The sequence below is a fragment of the Papio anubis genome, chromosome 11 (assembly GCF_008728515.1).
Source record: "Papio anubis isolate 15944 chromosome 11, Panubis1.0, whole genome shotgun sequence".
Taxonomy (NCBI): Eukaryota; Metazoa; Chordata; class Mammalia; order Primates; family Cercopithecidae; genus Papio; species Papio anubis.
The window spans coordinates 52,965,214-52,971,478 of NC_044986.1; the positions used below are offsets into that span (position 1 = coordinate 52,965,214).

General features: G+C 37.2%; 1 long non-coding RNA gene across 3 annotated transcripts in view; it reads right to left on the reverse strand.

Moving 5' to 3' along the window:
• Positions 1 to 6,258, reverse strand: part of LOC103887607 — a 53,969-nt gene extending 47,711 nt beyond the window's left edge. For 2 of the 3 annotated variants that reach the window (XR_002524349.2, XR_002524348.2), the window contains exons 1-2: positions 6,219 to 6,258; positions 5,335 to 5,414 (exon numbers count right to left, since the gene is read on the reverse strand). This is a non-coding gene — a long non-coding RNA (uncharacterized LOC103887607). Of the gene's footprint in view, positions 1 to 2,971; positions 3,166 to 5,334; positions 5,415 to 6,218 lie in introns of all 3 variants that reach the window. The other variant, XR_004176953.1, reaches the window with a different exon arrangement.
• Between the last annotated feature and the right edge of the window lie 7 nt (positions 6,259 to 6,265).

Below are 6,265 nucleotides of genomic sequence, written 5' to 3' on the forward strand. Positions count from 1 at the left end.
AAGAACTCTCTGGTGAGGCTATCCTGGGCATTATTCTGTTAAAATTTTGGCTGGCTTTCTCAAACACTCCCATAATAGGCAGATGTTATAATTATTTGATCCTCCATAAAGGCAATATGTGAAATGCCTTGAGCATCCCAAACACTGTTTTCATTACTTTTGCTTTTGACTACTCCAGTTTTGCCTTGACTAGACTACTTTCACTTTTTGGTAGCCATTACTTTGATTGGACTTTGTCTTCAGTATGGTACTTTAAGCCATGTTTCATCTCCTCTTACAGTTCTTCAAGAAATACTTCAAGATCTTGATCCCACTTAAAAAAAAAATGTAATTGAAAGCTCTGCTCTTGCCTGAAGCTGATCTGGGTGCAATAATTTTGGTACCCATTGACAGGAGTTTGCTCAACTTTAATTTTTTGGTCAGAATTGTATGAGCTGAACCAATTAAGCTGTCTATGGTGTTTCTTATTATTTGTGCTGTACATGGTTGGTCCTCTTGAATCAGAACACAAATAAGATGATTTTTTTTTCCCTCACAAATTGATGTGGATGGTCTGCTGCTATGGATGCTATGGACTGAATCTTCAACATTGTTTTGTTTCTTCTTAAAACAAGTTACCCATTTGTAAACTGCTGATTTAGGGGGGATTGGAGGCATTGTTTCCATTAACTTTACATGAAGCATCAATGATTTCACCATTATTCTTCCACACAAGCTTTACTATAAATTTGATGATAGTTCTTACCTCCATTTTAGCATAATTCATGTTGCTCTGATTGGGGCCTTTTTCAAATCGATATCTCATCCTTCTTTCTACCTCAGACTAGATCCTATTCAGACATGTTATAAGTTAGAACAAGTTTATTTTGGTGCAGAAAATTTTAAATCCATGTATAATTTTTTTTCATAATATGCATTTTCCATGAACTTTATAAAGTCTCTTATGTCTCTTAACATAAGATACTGTTTTTATTTCTGCATGTTATTTTTTACATTCTATTTTTTGTTGTTATTAATAACAAAGAAGAAAACTCAAGAGATAATTCTGATATGTACTCAAGTTTAAAAACCATGGCTTTACATAAAAATTTGACATAAATAAGAGAAAATGGGCAGCAAATGTTTGTAAGCTGAGAGAAGGTAGTTTCTAAGTTTTGCACTGTTCAGAGAAATTCACCTTCAACAGCAAAACAATTTCCCACTGTTTTATAATTATTATCTATAAAATGTCATTGTGAGCCTTTGCAGTAAATTCTTTAATTTTATGTTGTTTCAGCATCCATTCTGAGTACAAGTTTAACTTTCTCATACTAGAAGCAGTGCTTAGTCTCCTTTGACACAGCTTCCAGTTAAACGTCACAGCCAAATGGCTCCAGTTGGTGCCTAGAAGTAAGAACTTAGAGGCATCTCTCCCATCTAGCATTCTGGGCTCCCACTTTCCTGCTGCTTTATTTAATAAACCTTACAATTATTTGCCCAATAACTTAGACTAATTCAAATCCTGTTCCCTTGCATATACTGCAAGTGGCAAAGATGCTTCTCTCTCTCACTTCCTGATTCTTTATTTTTACCTTGCATGACCTGGGGGACAAAGGACTGCCAAATTATACCCTCCTTGCCCAAGAGATGTAAGTCAAAAACTTTGAACTTGTTTTTGTTGTGGTGGTGCATTGAATTTGTGCCTTCCATTTGAAAAACTAGGGGCTGCCCCAGGCTGGTTTTACCCCAGCCTACCAGAAAAAGGGGAGGGAGTGATGACACAAGTTTGGCTTCCAGAGTCACAGTGATGGTCAGGCAGACCTAAACTGAATACAAGCCAGATAAGAGCCACAAGTTTGTCTGTCAGTGTAAACAAGTTCCCTGTATGAGGCATCCTTGGTAGAGAGTCCCACAATCACAAGGAAACATTAGGCTACTTGCCAGGTAAATGAATTATCCCAGGAAAGGCACTGTAGACACCCACATCTAGCTCCTCTTCATACCCCAGTTTTGCTGAGGGCTCTCAAAACATCCTTTAACTTGCATATTCTCATGTAATCCTTACAGCATTATAAGGTATACATTTTTATTACTCTCATTTTACAGATGAAAAAAATGGCAAAGATTAAGAAATGCTCCCAAGTCTATACACCTAGCAAGTATTGAAATCATTGTAAATGCAGTTTCGCTGACTCAAGACACAGAATTTTCAAACAGTATATAAGAACAGCATATTTGACAACATGAAAAATGGCAAAAAAAAAAAACCCACAATCTGGAATGAGAAAACCCATATTTTACTTTCAAATTTCCCATTTAGTAACTGAGTATTCATGAAAAAACTCACTATCCCTAAGTAAATCTCAGTATTTTCATTTCTTTAGAAAATACAACGTATGAGGTTGTGCATTCACTAAGATAACAGTGGAGGTAATAACAAATGTCAGTGGTTTAATAATACAGAAGTTTACTTTTCATTTACCTAAAGTCCAGAGAGTTTTCTGATCAGCAGGTAGTTCTAGTCCAAAAAGGGTTTCAGTATCTTTCTATGCTGTGACAATACCAACGCCCAGCTCCAATGTTCTTCCTAGTATTTGTCTCTATTCTACCCAGATAAATTAACATAGAGTATCATTATAAGATATATTTTTACCATACATATCACTCACTGACTAGAACTCAATCACACGGTTATTCCTAATTTCTATGTAGTCTTCAAAATGTAGTGTGTCTATGTTCCCAAGAAGAAAAGGTAACAGCTTTGATCTGAGTCAGCAATCTCCTCCATAAAGTGTATATGTAAAAATCCATTTCTTGGATAATTAGTCATTAGTTGTTATTATTGTCATGTTAAGCCTTCAGTGCCCTTGGAAGTGCTGAACTTTTAAAGCAATATGTAGGATTCAAGAGTATAAACCTTTGTGGAGCTAGCCAATACTGAAACAAAGAGGGCATTTTAATATAGAAAAATGCAAAACAAAAAGTGAATTACCTTAAGTAGACAGCTACATGGCATTTCTCCAAAACAAAATGTCTTTTTTTTTTTTTTTTTGGCTAAACTAAGGTTAAGTAACCATCCGGAGAGAATCCCGAAGCAGGAGGGTGTGCTACATAAAGATCTTTGTCTCTTTTATTACAAACTACCCCATTTGCATTCCAAATACCTGCAACTGATCTAATTAAAGCCTGAAGAGGGAAAAAGAGAAAAGAGATGATTTAATTCAACATATAATTATTACAGAACTGGGCACCTTTTTTCAATAAATGAAAAAACAATGAATAACTTTTCATATACGAATTGAATAACTCCAGTTGAACCAATATTTTTAAAAATGATACATACACTCATATGCCCACTAAAGAGACAAAAACGGTATTCAGAATATTTAACTGGCTGAGTATTTTCTCACTCCCTGAGAGATTATCTCTCTACACTGAAATATCTATAGAGAGATAACTTTACAAAATGTGCACATATCCACAAATTTTCAAAGAATCTGAGACTATTTATAAAGTCTAATACCAACAAAAAGAGGATTATATCTTAACAGATTAACAAATAATATGGAACTGAATTGAGGTGCTCTCAAAAGCCAGACTAAGGCTTTACTCTAAAATCTAAACTAGTATCTGTATCCACATTAGAAGATTAGTAATCTGTGAGAGTAGAATAAGATGCTGTGCATAAGTGTACGATGGACTAGTTTGGCAAAATTCAGCATTCTAAACCTTGTGATTTGGAAATTTACTGATTATCATCATGCAGAAAACAGATGTATGCTCTGCATGGAAACAGGGTACAATAGTAAAAAATGTTGACTAATTATGAGTGTCAGGAGAGAGAGAAAGAAATACAAGTTTGTTGTCCCTACTCATGAAGGGGTGGCCTGCCCCTCCACACCTGTGGGCGTTTCTCCTTAGGTAGAACGAGAGACTCCAGAAAAGAAATGAGACACAGAGACAAAGTATAGAGAAAGACAAAGTATAGAGAAAGAAAAAGTGGGCCCAGGGGACCGGCGCTCAGCATACAGAGGACCCGGGCCAGCACGAGTCTCTGAGTTCCCTCAGTATTTATTGATCATTATCTTTACCATCTTAGAAAAGGGAAGTGGCAAGATAATAGGATCATAGTAGGGAGAAAGTCAGCAGAAAGACATGTGAATAAAGATCTCTGTGACATGAATAAGTTTAAGGAAAAGTGCTGTGCCTTAATATGCATATGTAAACATCTCCATAAACCTTTTTAGTGCATAAAGAGCAGTATTGCCACTAGCACATCCCACCTTCAGCCCCAAGGCGGTTTTCTCCCATCTTAGTAAATAGAACATACAATCAGGTTTTTTTTTTGTTTCTTTTTATTATTATTATTATTATTATACTTTAAGTTCTAGGGTACATGTGCATAACGTGCAGGTTGTTTGTTACATATGTATACTTGTGCCATGTTGCTGTGTTGCACCCATCAACTCGTCAGCACCCATCAACTCGTCATTTACATCAGGTATAACTCCCAATGCAATCCCTCCCCACCCCCCATGATAGGTCCCAGTGTGTGATGTTCCCCTTCCCGAGTCCAAGTGATCTCATTGTTCAGTTCCCACCTATGAGTGAGAACATGCGGTGTTTGGTTTTCTGTTCTTGTGATAGTTTGCTAAGAATGATGGTTTCCAGCTGCATCCATGTCCCTACAAAGGACACAAACTCATCCTTTTTTATGGCTGCATAGTATTCCATGGTGTATATGTGCCACATTTTCTCATATCGAGATGTTCCATTGCCCAGGGACCAGCAGGAGACAGATGCTTTTCTCTATCTCAACTGCCAAGAGGCCTTCTTTCCTCTTATACTAGTCCTCCTCAGCACAGACCCTTCACGAGGTGTCAGGCTGGGGGACGATTAGGTCTTTCCCTTCCCACGAGGCCATATTTCAGACTATCACCTTGGACAATACCTAGCTTTCCTCGGCAGAGGTCCCTGAGACCTTCCGCAGTGTATGTGTCCCTGGGTACTTGAGATTAAGAGAATGGTGATGACTTTTAACCAGCAAGCTGCCTTCAGGCACTTGTTTAACAAAGCACAGCCCGCACAGCCCAAATCTGTTAAACCTTGAGTCACCACAGCACATGTCTCTTGCAAGGACAGTGTTGGGGGTAGGGTTACAGATTAACAGCATCTCAAATACAAAACAAAATGGAGTCTCTTATGTCTACTTCTTTCTATATAGACACAGTAACAGTCTGATCGCTCTTTCTTTTCTCTACACATTCAGTTTAGCATTTTAACATTGTTCAAGATGGACGGAGTTCTGGCTAATCTTAGGTAAACAATCAGATTGCAAAAGTTAGATTACCTTACCTGAGAGATACTTAAATCAGTTAATTTACTTCTTGTTCTCTATTCAAACTTCTTAGAACTTTTCTTTCAATGTGTTTTCCCTAGAGAGAGAGAACATGATGAAGAGCCCCAAACACTGAGTCTCTTGACAGTTTTTGCTGTAAAAATGAACAATGACATATTGCTTTATCTATGTCATTGGTTTATAACTATCAGTCTCTGTGAAATTGATTAATGTGAGTCTGTCCACAGAGACAGCTTGCATCTTAAAGTGCAAACAAATTGAACTTGGAAGACTGTAATCTAGTCTATGCCTTATGACAAATCCTCGAAGGCAAATGCAACTGAGTTTTGGAGCAACCAGCTCCTCCTGCACATATAACATAACCTGGTTCTAGTGTCCTGCTTTCTTAGAAAATCTTGGTTGCAAAATTTTGTTTCATAATTTTCTAAATTTCTTCAACCTGGACATTTAATTCTAGATTATTGTGAGACTATTTAATTTACGGGTCATTTAAGTTCTAGATTGTTTTCCTCTTCTCTTTCTTGATTCTTAGTTGAGGGCATGAGTGTATAAAATAGAAAATGAGGAAAATATTGGATTGTTAGCAAATAGCAGGGACTTCATCTAGGTCCTGTTGCCCACCATATAGAAAGCCAATCACTGAGACAATAAGTATTGCCAGGGAAGAAAGGTTTATTCAGGTGGTGCATTCAATGAGATGGGAGGTAAGTCACAAACCCATCACCTCAACTGACTGAAATTAGAAGTTAATATAGTGGAGGAAGGATGTTAACTATGTGTGGGAAAACAAAATTAGGAAGCAGTAAAGAAAAGGAGTTGGTTCACAGGCAGTAGGTTGTCAGTTAGGCAATCATAATGGATTAGGGGTCTGGCATCTTACTGTTCAGATGCAGTGATCTGGTGAGTTTCAGTTCCTTGACACTGTCT